At 43.5% G+C, this 21,149-nt stretch overlaps 1 long non-coding RNA gene across 1 annotated transcript; it reads right to left on the reverse strand.

The window, feature by feature from the left end:
• Window positions 1-998: 998 nt before the first annotated feature.
• Window positions 999-9,532, reverse strand: LOC140219619 (uncharacterized). Its single transcript, XR_011895904.1, has 2 exons — window positions 9,497-9,532; window positions 999-1,127 (listed from the first exon to the last, which is right to left on the reverse strand). It is a non-coding gene; the product is annotated as an uncharacterized lncRNA (long non-coding RNA).
• Between the last annotated feature and the right edge of the window lie 11,617 nt (window positions 9,533-21,149).

Below are 21,149 nucleotides of genomic sequence, written 5' to 3' on the forward strand. Positions count from 1 at the left end.
ATCGTGAAATGCGATTGTGCATGTTTATACACTTATCCTCAAATGTCGTACTTACCCATTTAAGGGCACTAAACTTCAGTAAAAAAAAATTTTAGGAGCCGAACATTCTAGCAGACAAAATAAACTGCAAGTACATTGCTGGAGAAAAAGAATGTCTCATGTTGGTCTTGCATATATAAGTTACACTTGTATAAAACGCTTGGACGAAACTTAAAAGAAAATGGTGGCACCTATGGTTTAGAAAATACGGTACCTAAATATTTTGATTGCTCATGAATCAGCTACGTGAATGAAACATGTTTGGAACGATCACGATAATTAGGCTTAGACATGAACTCGTAAAACAGCTTCAAGTGTCCAGTCAGTACTATACTTGACTGAAATAATACCTTTAACTAAAAAACCCACATGACTGCATAGCCTTCAAAGCATACGTTACATGTGTGTCTGCTCCGTAAATATGGACGAATGACTGATAAATCAACTATATAAATAATTGCTGAAAGCTTTAATTGACAATATTTATATTGGCATTAATCAAAATATGTGCATCAATGCAGTCAGTAACAGTGATGTTTATATTTAAGTTAATCTGGAAATGCTGCACATGTTTTCGATTGCCAACTCTGTTTTGCCCTTATATGGTGGCATGCCACTATGGAAGTGGCAATAACTTATGCTATGGAATGTAATTGGAAAATGAAGTTCTAACTGAAGGATAGAAATTGTAAATAATGGCAATATTTAGTAAAGGAAATAAAAGTGGAAGACATTTTTGCCCTGGGTAGGATCTGAACCACAATCTTCACATGTCCAGTGCAGTGCAACGCTTTCACAATGGTTCAGTAATCTCTTTTGTGCGAGCAAGGTTACCAACAGTGAAGGATGAAATTGGCAGCCTAGCTGTAAACTTGGTACACACAATAAGTTTTTCACATACGTACCTGATAACACTGGTGCAGATAATCCCTATGATGGTTTAATAATGACACCAAACATTGAAACACTTAAATATGTAATCTTGCCTCTTCAAATGTAATATAATCGTGTAGTGTACTTCAGAAATGTAATCTTGCCTCTTCAGCAGCTGAAGGCTGCATAGCACCATGTCCTTGCAAAGAGCTGACCTTGAAAGAACAAGAATTGCGATAGCTTGAACTATTTAACACACACCATTGCAAAAGGTTTTTGTGAGTCAATGTAACTCATTATTCAATTAAAGGAATTCTCAATAATGATATTAATAATGTTTATCAGTGCCCATTTCACTTCCTTGTGTGCTCGCTAATTTTTACTTATGCTTCAACTAATATACACTTTCTCTCTACTCTCTCAAGACAAGCTGCGAGAAGGCGTGTCCATGGATGCAGTACTGGATAATGTGCAGTCCAACGTGGATGAGACATTCCACCACATTAACCTGTTAAGCAAGCAGGATCTCCGCAACATAATGAGGGATGCCAGAGTCTCAAAGACCGAGCGGCTGCATGATAATGACTATGTGAGCGTGCAACTCTGGGTTGAGAGGATGCATAGTGAAAAGGAGAACCCATTGCTCTTCTTTAAACACCAAGGACAACCTGACAAAAAGTGACATTTTTTTAGAGAAAAAATGAGGACCTTTTGGATGACAGATTTTATGCTAGTCATCATGACCACATCAGAACAGGAGCTTTTCAAGAGGCTTGGAACTGATTGTGTATGTGTTGATGGAACACATGGAACAGCAGGTGAGCAGTATATAATGCAAAGTATATAATGCATTAATAATAAAAGCAAAAAAGAGGGAATGCTGTCTGAGAATAATTGCAATAGATATGATGAGTAGTATTCCTTCACACATGATGTTTCTCTTAATTTTTCTCGCATTTCTTATTTCATGCAGTTCTCGATTATCAGTGACAGAGCAAGAATGAATTCAGCGCTCTGTACACTGGTGATATCATTCCATTGCTACTGTCCTCATCACTACATGCCCTGCATATCCTGCCTGTATTGCCACCACGCAGTTATAATAGGTCACATAATACAGCTCTTATCACATTTGTCTTGTGGGGATGCGCGACTGCCGCACGTCCCCTGATACGTTGTTTTCCCCGCATAGCTTCCGTCTCCTGCATTGCGGCTTCGCCGCGTGCCCCAGCCCACGCGAGAGATGGCGCGAGTGTTGCGCTGCTAATGCTGCCTCACGGCAGAGTTACTTGGGGGCGCAAGGGGCAACACGCTTCCGCTTTGGTTCGGGACGGCAAGTAGCACGGACGTGCCGCGCGTGCGCCGATCCATGCTTTTGCGAGACCGTCTCGTGAGGCGTCGTGCGAAAGAGCCACCGTTCGCGTGACCATACGCGCGAACGACCAGGCGTTGGGATCCAGCAAGGGGCGAACATATTCGCTCGCTTTCCGGTCGTGGTGAGCCGGATTTCCGCGATTTGTCGCGCGCCCATCGGCATGTTTTGTGGATAGCAACTCGGCTAGCAGGCATTGATCTATGAAAGGTGCAATAAATGCCCTTGTGATTGTTTGCACTACTGTACTGTCGTTCCTTTCACCCAAGAGTACGGGATGAGAATCCCACAGTCTAGAGTGCAGAAACAGTGCATTGCACTGTGTATTAGTGCCTTCTATCAGAGATACAGCTGTCTCGAGGCTGTTTGGCATCCTGAACTGTTTGCCAATTAGGCGAACCACTGATTACTGCTACAGTCAAAGGTGCTTTTTCTTGGGGGCGGGGGGTGGTTCCCTGAGGACTGCGAAAACAAAACATATAAAAAATGAGGCAGTCCAAAAAAAATTAATGCATGCCTTTTACTGCCATTTAAAGGGAGGTGCTAGTCGAAAACCTAAGAACCTAGAACTATGAAACCCCAGCTGTTTACATACTCTTTTACGGTAATTTCAAATACTATATAAATCAGTTGTATAGCAAGTTGCATAGGTTTTGTTCTGTACGATAATGTGTAAAACGTAGGCATTCTTGCCCCCAATTTTTTGTCTCTAAACTTCCATAATTGCAGACCAGTGATGGCGCATAATCCTCCAAATCAACTGTAGAATATTGAAATATGTTACCGAAATCGTTATTCACTGTTATGTTTTAAAAAGTGCATATAAGAAGTGTTAAATTAGAACCTGTGAAACCATTTCAAATGTTTGGACAACCAGTAAGTGTTACTCGAGATTTTATCTTAAGTATATAAGTGACGTTGAAGATCAACCCCTCAGTGGTGGTCAAGACAGTTTAGGATTTCAAGCACAAAGTTGTCATTCTGGAGCAGTTTAGGAGCAGAAATTTTTTTTTCTACTTCGTGTTCCAAAAGTCTTTTTGGAACAATTGGAGTAGTACAAAAGTAATCTAGCCATTTGGTGGCGCTTGTTATTACTGTGCAGTCAGTAAGTGCTGCTCAAGAGTGAAGCAAGACACAAAGCCAACAGCAACCAATTAAACTTGCCTTCCCAAGGACGGTATACCATGCACATCACGTTGCAAACGTTTTTGTTTGGTTGGCAAGGAACTTAATTTTGTACCCGCCCTAGTTGCTTAGTGGCTGCTAAGCACGAGGTCGCAGGATCGAATCTCGGGCACAGCCGCCGTATTTCGATGGGAGGAAAAGGTGAAAACATACGTGTACTTAGATTTAGGTGCACGTTAAAGAACCCCAGTTGGTCGAAATTTCCGGAGTCCCACACTACGGCATGCCTCGTAATCATAAAGTGGTTTTGGCACGTAAGACCCCATAATTTAATTTTTCTTAATTTTGTAAACCAATCACAACACTTATTAGGCTTCTTGGTGCTTGTGCTGTAACAGAAGAGAGTATGTATGTGTGTAAATAAAGAAATGTAAATCATGCCATCTCACAATGGCCCCTTTCCACTGCTGGTATGCTTCACCACGATACATTGCATAGGCTTCTTCCCGTAGCAAGCTATATTGCAGTGAAGTTGACGCATGAAAACCGGCATTATACAACACTTTCTACAATGGTTGTGCCTTCCGCACTTTGAAGGCAAAGCATTTCAGCGTCCGAAATTTCAGCTGTCCTTATAATTAATTGCCTCTGTGAGGTACGTGGCGGTGGTGTAAAGATACCCGAATTCTCATGCATGCCCGAAAAATAGTTTGTTGGGTGTATTTCTGCTTGGTAATGAAGACGGCTACGACAGTGCACATTAGTGACACAATAGTGGCCAAATGCTCAGATTCCTTTTAAGTAGAATGCTGCGTGCTTTTATGACTTTGTTGAAGTTAGCATCTGAATTTGCCATACACACGCCTGCAAATTATCTATTTATTAAACTCACACACACATAATATCACTATAATGAGAAATGCGTAGTGTTTTAGCTGTTCCCTGCAGAATGTTTTCTGACAACTGCTTCGATGATGGATGGATGAATAAATTTCTTGAGGTCCGTCGGTACGCGCGATTAGTGCGCAGCGGGCCGCTCCCACGTCGGGACAGAGAGGTCATGCCCCTCCGCCGCGTCGCGGGCCCGATGGACAGCTCAGAGCTGTGCAGAGCTCAGTCCCACTCTCCCTTGGTGGTCCCGGCACCAGGGGGCAAGCCCAGAGCATGTGATCAAGGCTAGCTATATCCTTACAGTAGCGACACACATTGTGAGGGTGCGCGTCCGGAAAGATTTTGTGCAGGAAGGCCGGGCATGGGTAGGTGCCCGTCTGAAGCCACCTGTACGTGACTTCTTGTGCTTTATTGGGTGATTTGTGTGGTAGCGGCATGGTTATAACTTATATTGCTGGGTGAAATCGTTGTAAGTGACGAGGGGATCGCGCTCGCTTGCCCATCCTGCCGAGGGGGAGTCCGGGCTCGCACGGTGAGTTAGATCTCGTGCGGTCTCGTGTGCTGTCTCGTTGAGGTTAGGGAGCGGCCCCTCCAATGATCCCATGTGTGCCGTAGTGTGTGGTGAGGTGATGAGTACCAAGTATTCTGCCGACGGTCGGGGATATGCTCCCTGTTTCGAAGGACAGAATTGCTCTCTTTGACTCGGAGTATACCAAACATTTATTGTCTTCTAGGTGTGCAAGGCTGATGGCCGCCTGGTCGGCCACCTCAGGACTCTCAGTGCGGACCGTGCACGCGTTGATGACCGTGCCATTTTTGTTGACCACCGCTGCTACATAGGCTCGTTTGCCAGGATATTTAGCTGCGTCCGTAAAGCAGCATGCTTTCTCGGAGGCGGCTGCCTGTCGGAGGAGTGCTTTGGCTCGACCAAGTATTCTGTCGATGTGCTCTGGGTTCATATTCCTAGGCAGAGGGGCTGCCCTGATCTTTTTTCTCTTGTCGGATGTTAGCAGTGGCTGTTACACTCGACCTCCCGAAGCGCGACACCAATTTCTCGTAGGATCCACCTGCCCGTAAGTGTGCCGGACAGCCTGGTGATCTGTGCCCGTTCCTGTGCCTTGCTATGTCGCTCGGCGTGTTGTACATGCTAAATGCGTCCAGTGCTTGTGTGCATGGGTAGACCCATGGCTCTCTTGGCGACCTTACACAGGAGCGTTTCAAGCTTGTCTCTCTCCACTTTGGACCAATAGTGCATGGCCGCGATGTACACGAAGTGACTGATTACGAAGGCCTGCGCAAGTCTAAGCAGGCTGTCCTCCTTGAGCCCATGATGCCGGTTGGCAACTCGTCTCAGTAGGCATGTGGCGTTCTCAGCCTTCGTGAGCTTGGCGATTGCGATGGGTGTTCGAGCCGTTCACCTCTATTGTCATGCCCAACAGCTTGAGGTGACTGACCACCGGAATGGGAAATCACAAAATATGCTGCTGGCATAAAGGCTTACCAGTAAACACAGAAAAAGCATGCAAACATGCACATGCTGCTTCTTACCATTTTACAGGCAGTCATGAGAAGGTAGAAGTGGGTGACTAGGTCATGTAACCGTCTCCTTGATAAAAATATGTATCTAGCCAGTGAGACAATTATCTCCCACTTTCTTAATTCATACAAAATGCTTGTTTGCTTTCAAAGTTCACTTTTTAAAAACAATATTTGATCATGAATATACTCTTAATGCTTCACACACAAAACAATTTGTTACCTTGTTGTGTCCATGAAAGGGTTGTATTAAGAATAATTTTTTGGCAGCCTTGTTGACAGTTTGACAGCATCAATCAGTGAATCCTTAAGAGGCACTCTGCAACACTTTTTCAAGAAGAAAGCCAATCTACTGAGTCTCCAACACATGTGATGTTATATTTTGTCACAATCTTAATGCAGCTGGCACATCTGGGTTCAAGCTTATATAGTGCTAACTTAGGCCAGTTGGCACATGTTGCAGCACTTCATTTGTCTTCTTATGTCCTATGGGTTGTAATGTTATGTTTTTTAATCAAGCTCGTACTTCCGAGCAGCAAGCAAAATACAGTTGACTTCATTCTGTTAATTCGACTCTGACGGGACCGACGAAACAGATTGAATTATCTGGTGGCTCAAATTTAAGAAGATGCAGGAGAAATGCCAACACACACGACTGATTTATTTGCCATGGTTTACGTACAGATTCTAACACAAGCCCGCTGTCTCTGTGTCCAAAGTGTAAACTAGCATAGAAAGTACAAAAGCCCCTAAAATGAAAGAGAAATCAAATGCGCACACAATTCTTATTTTTTTAAAAATGGACAAGGGTCCATTGTGTTGCACAATGCAACCAATTTTCCAAAGTTAGCTTCGCCGCAATACCCAATGGTTATGCGGTAAAGCATACAAAAATCGCCAAGGAAGTTTTGTTAAAGATGGCACATTAGAAATGGGTAAATACCGCTATCAGACGTTTTGATGTGTGATTATTGCTTGGAGCTCCTCCTGGGCAGGCAGAAAATAGGCATTTCCTGCAGGAGGTAAAGTCTGTTTAACACATCTACTGTCCTCTAAGGTATGTCACCAAAGGGGTCGCTTGTTGAGTTCAGTGTAGGGGCCAGCATGCATGCTGACTGCTCAAGTTGGAATTATTGGGTGAAGGCCTATTTTAGTATCAATATAACTAAAGTTTGGACATATAGAAATGCACGGGTGTCGGCTGGGACTTTCAGCCGGGATTACATTTATAGGAGTCTACTGTTCTGCAGCCACTGAGCACTGCAGCATGCCAATATTCTGCTATGTGTAGTAGGAGATACATTCTTCCTGCAAAGTCCACTGCCGTATGGTACAGTCGACTTCTGTTAATTTGACTCCGGGTAATTCAATCCTGGCCAATGGTCTTGGGCGGCAGTCATACATTTCTACAGTCCCGAATCTCTTGTTTTGATTGTAATATTGGCCTTCGCGGAATAATTTGAACTTGGAACAGTGACTCGCTGTTGACCCCTATGGTGAAACCGATAGCGACCCCGTTATTGGCAGCACGTCTATCTCGGCGATGCTTAGAAAAAAATGTATGCATTCAACACGTGTGATCGTGTGTCGACAACTCCCATTTATGCTTGCCCTAGGAAACGTTTCAAGCAAGAACCATATATCACAACGTTTAATTACCGTATTTACCCGATTCTAATGTGTGCCTCATATGTTAGCACTAGTAGAATGCAATAGTTGTACACTTTTCTTTTCAATGACACCCGCCGTGGTTCAAATCCCGGCCACGGCGGACGCATTTCGATGGGGGCGAAATGCGAAAACACCCGTGTACTTAGATTTAGGTGCACGTTAAAGAACCCCAGGTGGTCGAAATTTCTCCACTACGGCGTGCCTCATCATCAGAAACTGGTTTTGCCACGTAAAACGCCATAATTTAATTTTTTTCGGTGACAGTGGTAAGCTCCCAGCCATGATTTGGTAATGCCTGCCATATGCATTCCAACCCATTTTTATTCTTAAGTAAATTTCCTTTTCATGATCACGGTCCCTTGCGAGCAACTTCCCTAGGTAAAATTACTCCTGTACAGACTCTAGAGGCTGACTGGCGATGTGAATTCTTGAACATTGTCTTCTGCATATTAATCGTCAAACCCACTCTAACACTTTTTTGGTTAAGATCCTCAATCACTAGTAATTTTTCCCCACTGTTGCCGAGATATTTACCATTGATCCGCACTCCGAATGTGCTGCAACTGCAGATTTGAAATGACATTAATCAAAGCCAACACCGCCGTGTTATCGCACCACCTTCAACTGACACTCTCACACGCAGATCCACTGGCCACTGTAATCACCATGGTGGGAACGCTAGGCCTAGGTACGCTATTACGGTTCTTGCCATTCGGTGCTGTCTTTTTGATTGAAAGAATTCACCGGTGTCAGCAATGGTACCCACTCTGCCTCTGCAATCCTCGTAAACCGTTGCATATTGCTGGTCCGCGAAAGGCAGCTTTGCCTCTGCACAGTGATGCTACGCGATGAAGTGTATGGCACAGCACATATATTATTATACACACGTGCACTTGCCGTCTCCTGTCACAGTACAAGCACCTATATGCCTAATAAGTGTACTGGCAGACCTTCAGAGCTTTTTCGGACGTGCCTGTGGCGATTTGGGCCCTTAAGGGCAGTAAAAAACATGCATTCAGTTTTTTCGGACATTGTAGCGGCCCCTGGGGAGTCTGAAAAATCGGACTGTACAACTGACCAAAAGGATGCTTCAAATGGTCCATGGGGCGAACACGCAGCGGAACGAGGACAAGAATAAGAAGGACCATTGCATTGAGGAATGATCAGGAAAGGAACTGTGCCGCCGCCTCTTTGAAGAAGCTTGAGCTCAAAAAGAGCAAAGTGTTGGCTGACGACGCTAAGATGCAGGTTACCCACATCCAAACCAAAATAACCCCCTTAAAGCAGTGAAATGCAACACTGAGGCATTATGCGGAGGCTGAGACTATGTCAGGACAGTTAAGGTTGACTTCCCAGTTGCTTGGAGAATCTCATATGTGACAAAGTTCGGGCATAATACCAATGAGCTTGCTATCAGTTGATACAAATAGCTCTATTTGTTTTGTATGCATCTCTTTTTATTCGCATTTTAACATGTTTGACTCTATTTGCCGTGAGCTAAACCACTTTTTTTACAGTGAAGCTGTCTATGGCTACGATCTGGCGGATCGCATCCGCGCATAGACCAACAATTTTTCATACGGTGGGCCAATCCCGAAGAAAGTGCAATACCAGGCCAACCCGAGGCAGAAGTGAAGCAAGCATTAAGCACTCCCCATATGTGGGCTAATCCCAAAGGTCGTGAAATGCCAGTCCAACCTGCGGCGGAGATGAAGCAGGCTTTAAGCACTCCCCACACATGGGGTAATCCCATAGGTAGTGCAATACCAGGCCGACCGACCGGCGGCGGAGGTGCAGTTCACCATTAAGGGGCCCACATGCGCAGCTTAGCTGGTCATCCTTCACAGAGTAAAAGGGAACTGAGTTTCTTTCGAAGATATTTTAGTAGCTGTGCATTTCACAAACCCCTCTTTTCAGTTTTCTATGTTGAATAAAATAAACACTACTCCTTACTGTTGGATTGTTGTTCTTATTTTTTAACATGCTTACCAGAGAGTGACAGCATCAGGTGACATGGTGTCAGCCAATCTTGACATAAAACAAAGTTCTGTGAAACTTGATTAAAACCTGAAAAAATCAGGGAATTTGAAAATGTCAACTTGGTAGACACGTTGTTCTTCTAAGCATGCAGTATGGCACATAAGCCTGGAGGTTAACGAAGAATCTCGAGAACACGTTAAGGACCGTACAAAGAGCAATCCAATGATAAATGTTAAGAGACAGGAAGAGAGCGGTGTGGATCAGAAAGCAAACGGGGATGGTCGATATTCTAGTAGACATTACGGGGAAAAAATGAAGCTGGGCAGGCCATGTAATGCATAGGGTAGATAACCAGTGGACCATTAGAGTTGCAGAATGGGTGCCAAGGGAAGGGAAGTTCCGTCAAGGATGACAGAAAATTAGGTGGGATGATGAAATTTGAAAGCACAAGTTCGCATCAGCTAGTGCAAGACAATGATATTTGGAGATTGCAGGGAGGCGCCTTCGTTCTGCATTGAACTTTAAAATAGGATGAGGATGATGAATGCGTGCAACTCTTTAAAAAGAAATTTGGGCCGGAAATAGCTTGCACAGTTCACCAAGACACGAAACCAAATTCGTATGCTTTGGCACTAACACGGATGTATTCCAGCGAAGCTAACTTATGAAAAGCGGCCACCATTGTGTAATCATCTATTTCATTGTTGGAACAGCTTGCGAAACATAGCATGATGTGTTGGAAGGAGCCCTGTAACATATTTTTCTTTAGAGCCAGCTATAATATGCACATGCTGAATTTTTTATAATTAATGCTATGTGATGTGCAAATTAAGCAGTAATTTTATGCAGTATTAAAACGCACCTTAGTGTAACAGTATAATGAGAGATGTAATCAAGAATTTGTATGTATGCACATCTGAGTGCGCATGCATGCGTGCTGTCATCCTTCAGTGCGCACAGACGTGAAACTGGCGCACTGGTCTTAGTGCAGCTTGGTAGCTCATAGTTTGTGAGGGGATTCGTAATGGCAGTGCTCCACCGCGTCACAATGCAGCAGTCAACGCTGAAGAAAGGAAACGCTAATCTTACCGACGCTGCACATGCTCAACAGGCCAATGAGAGTGCTGCCACGTGAGCTTGAAGCTCGCCAGATCCATCTCACCTTAATTTGTGCGTCGTACATGACAGCATAATCAACATTTAATCATCAATTTATTTCAACTACCATGTACGTCGACGTTGCTTCTTTAGTGTTGATACTTTGTTGACCCCCCCCCCTTTTCTTCAAGGATACTTCTGACAGTGAAACTTGACATTGTGAATGCCCACATGAACAGGAACTGGCATAAGATGCAACCATTTGCGACATTTTTAACAGAAGCTTGTATTGCCTCACTGGTGTCGGTGTTACCGCGCGAAAAAACCCAAGCTGCACAAAAATAGAAATTGCTTATCAGGCTGCGGATTCGAACCACCGACCTCCAGGTTGCAAGACCACCACGCTAACTGATTCAGCCACTGTCAGTTCATCAAACGCTGCCTTTTAGGTGGATAATGTAGAAGCAGCGCAAGGCATGAGCCAATCACGGGCATCCCCTTCCTCCAGAGGAGGGAAAGGGTGTGTTCGCTCGCCTGACACCCGCAGTTTGCCACACCAGTTCAGGCCCAGCAGTCAGATGAGGAGGCCGCGTTTGGTCTGGTCTGCCGAAGAACAGGCTGCGTTGAAGGAATGGCAGTGGGAGCAGGCCACGTGTTGTGCGTTTGGCCAAAGAACAGGCAGTGTTTGATTGATGCCACCGGGAACTCACTCGAGAAAGGGGTCGACGTTGACGTGCCGCCCTCGCCGTGAGGCGTTACAAAGAGCCGCAGATCCCAAGCTTCGCTTGCACCCCGCTTCACAGCAGTGGAAGGGCAGTAACTTGTTTGGCCTCCATCCTTGTGTCATAGTCTAAGCATGCTCTTGCTAAATAGAATCATTCTTGGCAACTAAAAGTTAGTGTTTAAGTGCAATTAAAGCTCGTCATTGGAACAGTCTCCAGGACTTCAGAATTTCACAATAAGTAGAATACCATTTTGTTGGCAAGTACCATGGCAGAGATAGTGACCTATAGGCAGATACTGAAAGAGCCAGTATTCAGTGAAAACTTATAAATGTAAAAAAATTTGGCCTAGTCTAGTTTAGAGCAATTGGCAGATACCTGTTTTTGCAGTCTTATTCTCAGTGAAGGTTTAGCGCTACAGGACTGTGTGCCAGTTCCATTCCAACTACATCTGCCCAACTGATGTCATCATAGATTAACATTACTGAATATATTCTGCAATCACATTATTTATTCATGAATTAAACTTGCGCAGGTAACATATATGTACTGTCAAAAAGAGTAGATTTGAGAGATTATACAGCTAGCGACGCACTGCAAAAATAACATGTCACAAAGCAAATTTGTTCTCGTTAAAGAAGCATAGCATTATCTGCAATGTTGTTAGAACTTCAAAAATAAGTTTTTTGTTGAAAGGCACAACTAGTAAAGAACTATAGTAAGAATTTCATTTAAAGTTGGAGGAATGGTACAACTCTTGGCATTCTGGGGAGTTAAAAAGAGTGCAATTAAGAGATCTCAACTCTGTCAATTAGGAATAAAATGGAGGGCCCGCCCCATTCTGCAACTTAACTGTGGACCACTGTATGCCAACATGGCAAGTAAGAAAAAAATTTTTGGTATTTCATGGCGCGTGTAGATCCATAGACTTTTGTTCCCAACGGTATCTTTTGATGACATGCCCAGGCTTTTTTTTTTTCTAGTCACTTGTTGCACTTTAATGCGATAAAATCTACTTGAACCTCTTGTGGTTGCAAAATCCGCAGGCGAGCTCGTTCCCTCAATCGGCTGCCACCACCCAGTCTCTACTCATCACATAACCATATCTTGTGAACACTATATAAATCTTTTTTTTTTTTTGCCTCCTAGCATTTTGGGTGATATCCAGAGTGATGAAAACAAGCACTACATAAAATCAGCAACATTTATCATTACGACAGATTCATAACAATAGTGCTGCCGCTACATTTTTTTAGCTTTCTATACTAAATAAACTCACTGGGTCTGCGTTCAGTGTGGGCAGGGGTAAGCTTGCACACGCAAGTTTTTGGTAACATTCATAACAAAGCATACAAGCTTTCAGGACTATAAACCTTTGAGTCACATCAGCTACGTGGGAGCAAAATATACATTCAAAACACAGGAAAAAAAGGCACACTGTTATGTGCCACTAATCCTTTCCTAAAAAAGCTGCAAGAATTTTAGGCAGTTTTGATAGAATTATAGCATGGCACAAAGCTGATGGTGCTGTGCATTTGGTCACCGCAATCAGCTGTACATTGTTAACCTCTCTGGTCAATCATGTCTGCGGCAGAAGCATCCCTAGGATGTCTCCAAATTTCAAGATACTTGATTTAGTGCAGTATCACTCTTTGTTGGCCTTTTTATCAGACTGACGCAGAAGTGGGAGCACTGTACACTGTTCCCATCTTCTTTGTGCGCAAAAGTATGTGTTGCATTCACCACTAAGAGAATGTGTTTAATGCTGTTCTTAAGTTTACAGCCTTAGGGCACATGACACAGGTATTCATGAAAAATCTGTGCATGTCATACAGACAGCTGAAATTTCAAATGAAATACCACTTTCCTCCCTCTCGAGAAAGTGCCACACCCAGCCAGAGTCAAGGCAACACAAACAAACAGTGCGACGCAAAACACAGTCTTAAAAGTGTCGCTCGCCATGACGCATTACTTCGGTAAATCGCCCAATTCAGAATGCACAATGCCACGGTGGAAAATGTGCCACGCAACAAAACTGCATAAGAAAAAAAAGGCGGGTGGTGCTAGTCACGTGAACCCGATGTGGTTCTTCGGCTCAAGTTTGTGACAAGGCGAGAAGGAACGTCGCTCGCGGATGCTACTCGAGGCAGAGGGAGAGAGTGTTGGCAGTCACCTCATGGTGGTGTGGTAAGAGGGCATTCAATTTCTTCTGTCTCCTCTAATAATAAACCAGTTTAAAAGATTATATCGGTAAAGCAATGCCAGAAGTCTGAAGTCATTACTCAAAACATTCATCGTGGATATGAAGTCCAATGCATGTGGAACTGTCGAAAGTGGTTCACTCATATTCTTCTCATCTACTTTCAAGAAATTTCACACTAAATTGATCTAGACCTCTGCATCGTCACAAACAGCAGGAAGCAACCTTGAAGTCTGTTTTGAATTCCTCATTAATACATGAAATTCCAGGATGCAGCAGGACTGTTAGTCTACTACACATAACTCCATCTTCACCTCTGCGTTCAGGCAATGAAATGCAGTTTTTACCATAGCGAACATGAGATGTTTACTTGTTGGAGATGCAGCTCTTAGCCTGTCTACGTATGACTGTGATATGTAAAAAAGATGCCAGTTATTTAAAACTATGTTATTAAAAAATAACATCCTTAATGTTCGTAACATGCCTGGAGGCAATAATAACCAGCTTGAAAAGTAATTACGTCCCATGGCTGTATTCAGGTCTCAAGAAGCTTTAAATTGCAGTGTAAACTAAAACTTGCTAGGGGGCCTGATGAAAGGCCCTCAAAAAACAGGCCAAATAGGGGGCTAAATGTTTCTTCAATAGGATAGAAAGTTTGCGCTGGAAAGTTAACACCAAATATAAATGAAAATATATTACTTCAGACTTACCACCAGACTTTCACAATTCGAGTCTTGTTCTCCAAGATGCACTGCCATTCCGACTTGTCCAGCTAGCGAGAAATGCAGTTCGTATTGCCTCCGCCAATGTGCTGGAAATGCACATGTGATGAACTCTACAAAATGAGAGCAGCATTGAAGATAAACTGAGCAGCTGAAAGTGCACGCACTGTTGCTTCTACGCACAATATGGAAACTAAACAGCAGAGGTAAATTTCGTTAAAAGAATTGCGTAACACTTCATTCCCGTTCATATTGAAACATAAGTCGACTCTGAATATAAGACAACCCCCCCTACTTAAAGACATCGCATTACAGTCCCCTTTATAATGGAAAACTACATGTTCTATAAAAAATTGGGCACTGAAAGCATCATGCCCCGCTTTGCTTCAATTGTTTCGCTTAAATTTTTTGTGTACCAAGCAGAAATTCTAGATTCTAAGCTTTTGTTTTAAATGTAACGAATCTTGTCAAATTTGGTGCAGTGGTTGCCGAGAAAAACGAATACTCCGTTTACATGTATTTAGATTGGAACACCCAAGCTAAAGCTTCCTCTTAAAAGCGCCCGCCACGCGGAGGCATTCCCGAGCCCAAACCGACGGAGCAGTACGGGATCCACATTTTGTCTGCTGGAGGCACCGCCAAATTATACTAAACAAAGAAACGTTGCGTACACTTAGTACACGCACAAATTTCCTCTTTATAGCGACAAGGTAGGGGACTGTGGCTTGCACTGGCAGCCGGCTTTACCTATGCGCCGCCATTCTGGTTCCTCAGACGTGTAACGATTGCGACAGTGTACGCGGCGGAAAAAGCAACTGGGACTCCTGCAAGACCAGACAAAACCTTGCCTGTGTGCATTATCTAACTCCTTCTCATTACCGTTAAACAAAACTCGAGAATGCAGTCAAGAATTTCGCATTGAGCTGAGAGTACGCTGCACAAGGTCTACTGAAAGACGGAACTTTTAACGACAGCTTGTAGGCTAACTTCAATATGTATCGATAAGTAACGGTTCAATAACTGTAGAATAAATACGTCCACTTGCCTGTCTGTTCACGCCAATACCGCAAGCTCTTTTCAGAAGCGCAAGACGGGCGCTGAAAAGCGTCGAGACATTTCATTCGGCGAAAGTAACCGCTTGCATTTCCAATGCAGCGAAAAATCAAGTGAATGATTAGAGTGTATTAACGATGTCGACGATGCAGTCGGCCATTTTGGGAAGTTTTAGGCATTTTAGGATGGGACTTAATCGAGATCGAAAGTGGCCGTGTGACACAGGTCTACTCTCTTAAAAAAGTTTACGCCCTTTGAGGCTTATCTTGTCCCATAACGATAATCGTCGTCTGCCTTGCTTGCGTTTCCTCGCTTGAAAACTCTGCGGTTTCCTGTCGAGAATGCTTTGTCAAGCTTACAAAGCGCAAGCCGTTCTAGACTAGGAAGTACCGGGCTCGCAGTGTTAAAGAAAGTAAATACGGGCGACGCAGATGATTATTGTTTGGGGTCAAAATATAGCCCAAAGGGTGTAAACTTATCTAAGAGTGTAGCAGTTCCATGCACTCCACAATAGAAACGGAGTCTACTGAAATAGTGAATTGTCATTAGGCGTTTTGTGCAAAAAAGAAAACGAAATACAGTAGAACCTAGTTTATAGACATGTACAATAACAGTGCTTGACTGTCAAAACTATTTCATACTCCACCGCATTTGTAATGAACTGTTCTCCTGCATCCGTTAAGCATGTCACCATCCACCATAATAAAGATGTGCTCTTCCGATTGGTATGCCTTGCTATAAAATGGAGACTTATAAAAAGTCATACAATCTTGGCAGTTCATTGAATAACCAACTATGTTAAGAATAATTGTAGAAAGTTTAAGTGAAAATATTGCAAGAAGATTTGCTCATATACTTGTTGGTATATAAAGGAAATGCAATAACACGGGTCCAGAGAAAGAAAAATTGAAATGCCTGCAGGGCTTACAAAAAACATGAGCAGAGCTAAAAATTCTCATGATTCATAGCTACCTTGTCTCCTTCTGATTTTAATTGTTGTCAGCTTGTTTTGCACCATCAGCATGGTAACTGCAGGCCTTCGCAGTTAGCATCTGGTGATTTCCAAGACTATTTTGCTTGTGTAAAGACCAGGTTCCATTTAAGCTTGTTCCAGCACATGAAGTATTCCTCTCTTGCAGGCACGAACCCAGGTGGTGGGGGCCCTGCCCGCCCCCTCCCCGCCACCACTCCTCACACATTCCTAAAGCACCGCCAAATGAATTCTGAGATTTGACAGCTATTGAGCTGTCATTTTGCTGCCTTTTTCACTCCTTTTCGATGATGGTAGTTATCGGCATCTCTTGGGGTGTGAAGGCCAGTTTTCTCATAGATTCGGTGCCTGCGCGATGAATTCGAGATGCCTTTAGTTTTCACCATCTATTCAACAGTCACGTGCATCGCTGTTGCTTGGTTAGTTCAGCTTTCTTTGTTTAGACTGATACATGGTCTAGGAAAGGGATTCGTTTCTTAGTCAACTGGTCTGCATGCTCGTCAATGTCATGTGTTTTCTCATTTTGAAAAGCAAAAATTATCTCAACATATCTGAGCTATCAACACTACAATAGTCATGACGTTAGCCATTCATCAATTTGGGGACCAAAATTACAATTTTTATCCTGTGGACTTTTAGTTGGTCTAATAGGGCGATGGTTCATCTCAATATCCCGACTCACCAGAGGGCTACAGGATTGGGACACCACCTGGGCATATGTAGGAATAAAATTAAGGCACCGACTATGTGGGCAATAAAGCTACGAAGCAATGAAGGGATGGTCAGAACATATGCAGTAAGCATTATCATGGTACCACGCCTATTAGTGCTGCTGCTGCCTTGCCTGCTGAAGAGGGGCAATCCAGTGGTGATAGTTTTGTAGACAGTGCCAGTGCTGAGAGGATTGACAGCACAGAGATCTAAGCATCATGCCAGTGCTGCTAGAGGATTGCCCACTCAATATGAAAGTTCAGTTCCAATCATGCATACTGCTTTTAGCTTAAGGATTGCTTACCTCAACAAAACAATGCCTCTTGTCACTCTCAGTTGTCCCCATGAGTTTAAAGCAGTCTTTCACAACCTAGGCTGAGAACACTCACAGGAAATGTTGTATCCTGTACACAAGCCATGCAAGTTACTGTAATATTTGAAGGATCCAGATCTCACAGTATAACACAAGGTTGTGAAGAAGACAAAGGCATTTTGAAATGAGCATGACAGCTCACTGCCTACTGGCAAAGGCTTTGCAAAATTTTTATAGCAATAATGCATTGTGGTGCCTCAGAACCACTGGGATTAACAAGATTCCACTGTAACTGGAATTAGAAAATACTGCGTTCTAATTGACTTACCGTGCAGTGTTAAGCACGTCAGCAGCACTCCATTAAAGCATCAATGTTCTAATCGATTTTCTTCAAACATGTTATGGTACGACTTTTAGTGACTAAGCACAGCATTTGTATAAAGGCACCAAGCTGGTTTGCTTCAAGAAGTGTCTTCTGATGTATACTTTGAGAAAAAATGTTGCACTTATTGCTGGTTCTTTGGCATGCAAGTCTTAGAAAAAATGGGATTGGCATGCATCTTACTCAGTAACAGAAACTTAGCAAGTGGACCTACTTGGCTTGGACCTTCGGGGTGACAGATAGATGGGCATTGACATGTACAGTCAAAGACATAAGAAAGTGCCTGGGACCTCCAAAATAGTTCGTAATACCGGTCACTTCGTTGTAAAGGTTGTACACCACACCTCCGCTAACAATTGAGCAGGCTGGACATGTTAAAGAAGAGAGAACCCTTGTTCTATGAATTAAGGGACACTTAGTGAAATAGGTCACTAGTATTTTTGTTTATAGTTTGTGTGGCTGAATGTGTGACTAACATGTCACTAACATTGCTCAAGTTTAATGTTATTGACGCATGCGCAGCAGGAGTTGAACGACGATGACTTGCCTTCCCTTTCTTCTTTTACTCTCTTTATGCCCATTGCGAATTGTATATATTTGTGCACGCTTCAATAAAGGTGTTGTCGGCAGTCAGCGCTCGTTCTGTGTCCTTCCTTGTCCGAGTTTTTTGGCGCTGTTTTAAATATGAAACATCTTCAGTGGCTTTCTTGATGACCGACGCCAGAGTTCTACGGCAGACATCCGTTATCCTTCCCTTGAACTAATCTGACTCTATCTCAATTGCGTAAGCACGATCATTCACATAAATAACCCCAAAGAAAGAAATCGAGTGGAGAGAGGTCAGATGACCTGGCGGGCCGATTCACAGGCCCGTGCCTTCCAATCTATTGCGCATTGAAAGTCGCATCCAGCCAGTTTCGTGCTTGGCTGCTGCTGTGTGCGGGTGCCCCATCTTGCTGATACCACAGAAGCGGAAGAGGTGGCAGCGGGACTTCACAGAGAAACTCATCCACCACTCCTTCAAGGATTTTGTTGATGTAACACTGTCCAGTGAGTATGTGATCGAAGAAGATGGGACCGATTATAGCACCAGCATAAATTCTGAACCACAATTTGTGCAACTACTGGTACTGGTGCCTATTGCACTTCACACAGCGTGGATTGGAGTCCCTCCACTAGTGTGCATTATGCAAATGTACCTAGGCGTTTCGGTGAAAATAGGCTTCATCTGTGCACATGATGTTGCTCAAAAAGTATGGTGACTCATGGGCTTTTGTGAGAAATTTAAACGATTCTACGGGTCCCTATCTTCCAAGCATTGTTGCTGGTTAAGGTGGGACGGGTGAAAGGCTGTCATTTAGAATTCTCCAAACTGACGACTTGGAAATTGGTACCTGGGCGGCCACGTCCCGCATGCTAGCATGAGGGTTCGAGGCCATAAATGCTAGAACATCCCTGCGTAGGCTAGGACTCAAAGATGGAGTCCTCCGCCGGTTTGTTGAAGCTGCCGGTTTGTCTCAGGTTTTCACAATTTCTGATGACAGTCGATGCATTTGGTCTACCGCCACTCTTCCATGAGTAATATACAAATTTGCGGTCTTCCTCTTGTTGCCATGTGCAGATGCCAAGGCAAGGATCATGCTTACCGGATGCTCATTAGAGAAACACATGGCAAATGGGATCGAACAAAACGTACCTTTCGATCTTTGCACCGACGTCAATTCACTTTTGCAGTGACAGGTTCTGTAGCAAAAAAAAAAAACATCCGTGCACTTTATCTACACTAAGACAACAGCTATCACAGCTTTTTTTCAGGTAACACCAAACGAGACGTGTTCCTTCGGCAGGGATGCGGCAGATAAGGCATTAGGTCAATCACAATGTTTTTCTTTATTTCCTTTATTTCGTCCTGGATAACTCAGAGGGAGCATGCTCGAGGGCGCTGCTTTATGTTGCGGGTGGGAGCACAGTCACGTGGTATTCTCCATATTTCGCAGGGTTCATTTATCTATCATAAAAAATTTGTACGTCGCTGAAAATATCGCAGTTAGATGTATGTCCCTTGGCTGTGCCTTCAGATGCCTCATTGATAATTTGATAATTAGGATAGTACATCTCGACTTAGATAATTACAATGATGAAATTAAATTTCTGTAACGAGACAATTACTGGCAGCTACTGCAATGTACAGTAAACAATATGCGCTAGGTTTTCTTCGAGTAACGCATTGCTCTCTTTTTAAATCTTGGTGCATTATAATTAATTGGCACACTCTGTATATATTTACGTTTGCATGTAAGTGATGATGTTCCCATACCTAATAAATGTTGTAAGTTATTAGAAATGTTCTTTTTTCCATAAGTCGTTGACATTGCTTACTGTAAAGAGAAGCAATACCGAGACACACAACATTCACGTGCATTTCATACGCCGTTGATAAAAAAGTCTGCTGAAGGGGTCACTGAAGTCTATAGGTTTTATTCATGATCAAAAAAGCACGCAAAACAATTTGAAGCATCGTGAGCATACGACAACATATTCATTCTCTAGGCATAGGCTATCCATACTGTTAGAAATAATTCTTAATTGGCTACCTCCATCTCTTTCAAAAATATTATAAACTTTGTCCTGTGTGTATATTTAAATATATTGTATATGTGCAATGTGTTTACAGTGGAAATTTAAAATAATGTTGAAGTGAGAAAGTACGGATGAGGCAGCCACCGCGAGTGTTTCTGATGGGCGTGTCCCCCTATTGTCAGGATTTAAAGAAATAAAGTGACCCGCCGTGGTTGCTTTGTCGCTATGGTGTTGGGCTGCTAAACTCGAGATAGCCAAATCTAATCCCGGCCACGGCGGCCGCATTTCGATGGGGGCGAAATGTGAAAACACCAATGTACTTACATTTAGGTACATGTTAAAGAGCCCCCCGTGGTCCAAGTTTCCGGAGTCCCCCACTACGGGGTGCCTCATTCAGCACATAAAAGCGCATAATTTAATATTTTTTTGCAGAAATAATCGAAAATATGAATTAAAAGCCGTTCAAGCCTGCGCCAACAAGGATGCAGTAAGCTATTAGCCTCAGTAAAATTTCAAGGGAGAAGGTCGAGGAAAGTGAAAAGAAACCTCAAATGATGTGGGTGACAAAGCACTGGTATTGGCACTTTAGGTGTGTGTGCGTGGGGGAAGGGGGAGGGAGGCTTCGGCTTCGCCTGGGGTGGGGGGCTCAGCCCCCCGCCCTCCCCTTGCAAATCTCCGGAGGGGGCTCGGGCTCCGGAGCACCCCACATAGTCGCCGCCTATGCTGCCATGTTAACATGGATGGTATTATATGTGCATTTCTCAAGTGACTAAATTAAACAAAGTACAAGTAGTTCATTTTCATGGGAAGCAACATTGAAGCAATCAATTTTGCGTCCTTCCATTTTAAGGTGAGAGCCTTAGATGCCTATGCTTCAAGGTCTCATTGTG

Source organism: Dermacentor andersoni, chromosome 7, assembly GCF_023375885.2.
Source record: "Dermacentor andersoni chromosome 7, qqDerAnde1_hic_scaffold, whole genome shotgun sequence".
Classification (NCBI taxonomy): domain Eukaryota; kingdom Metazoa; phylum Arthropoda; class Arachnida; order Ixodida; family Ixodidae; genus Dermacentor; species Dermacentor andersoni.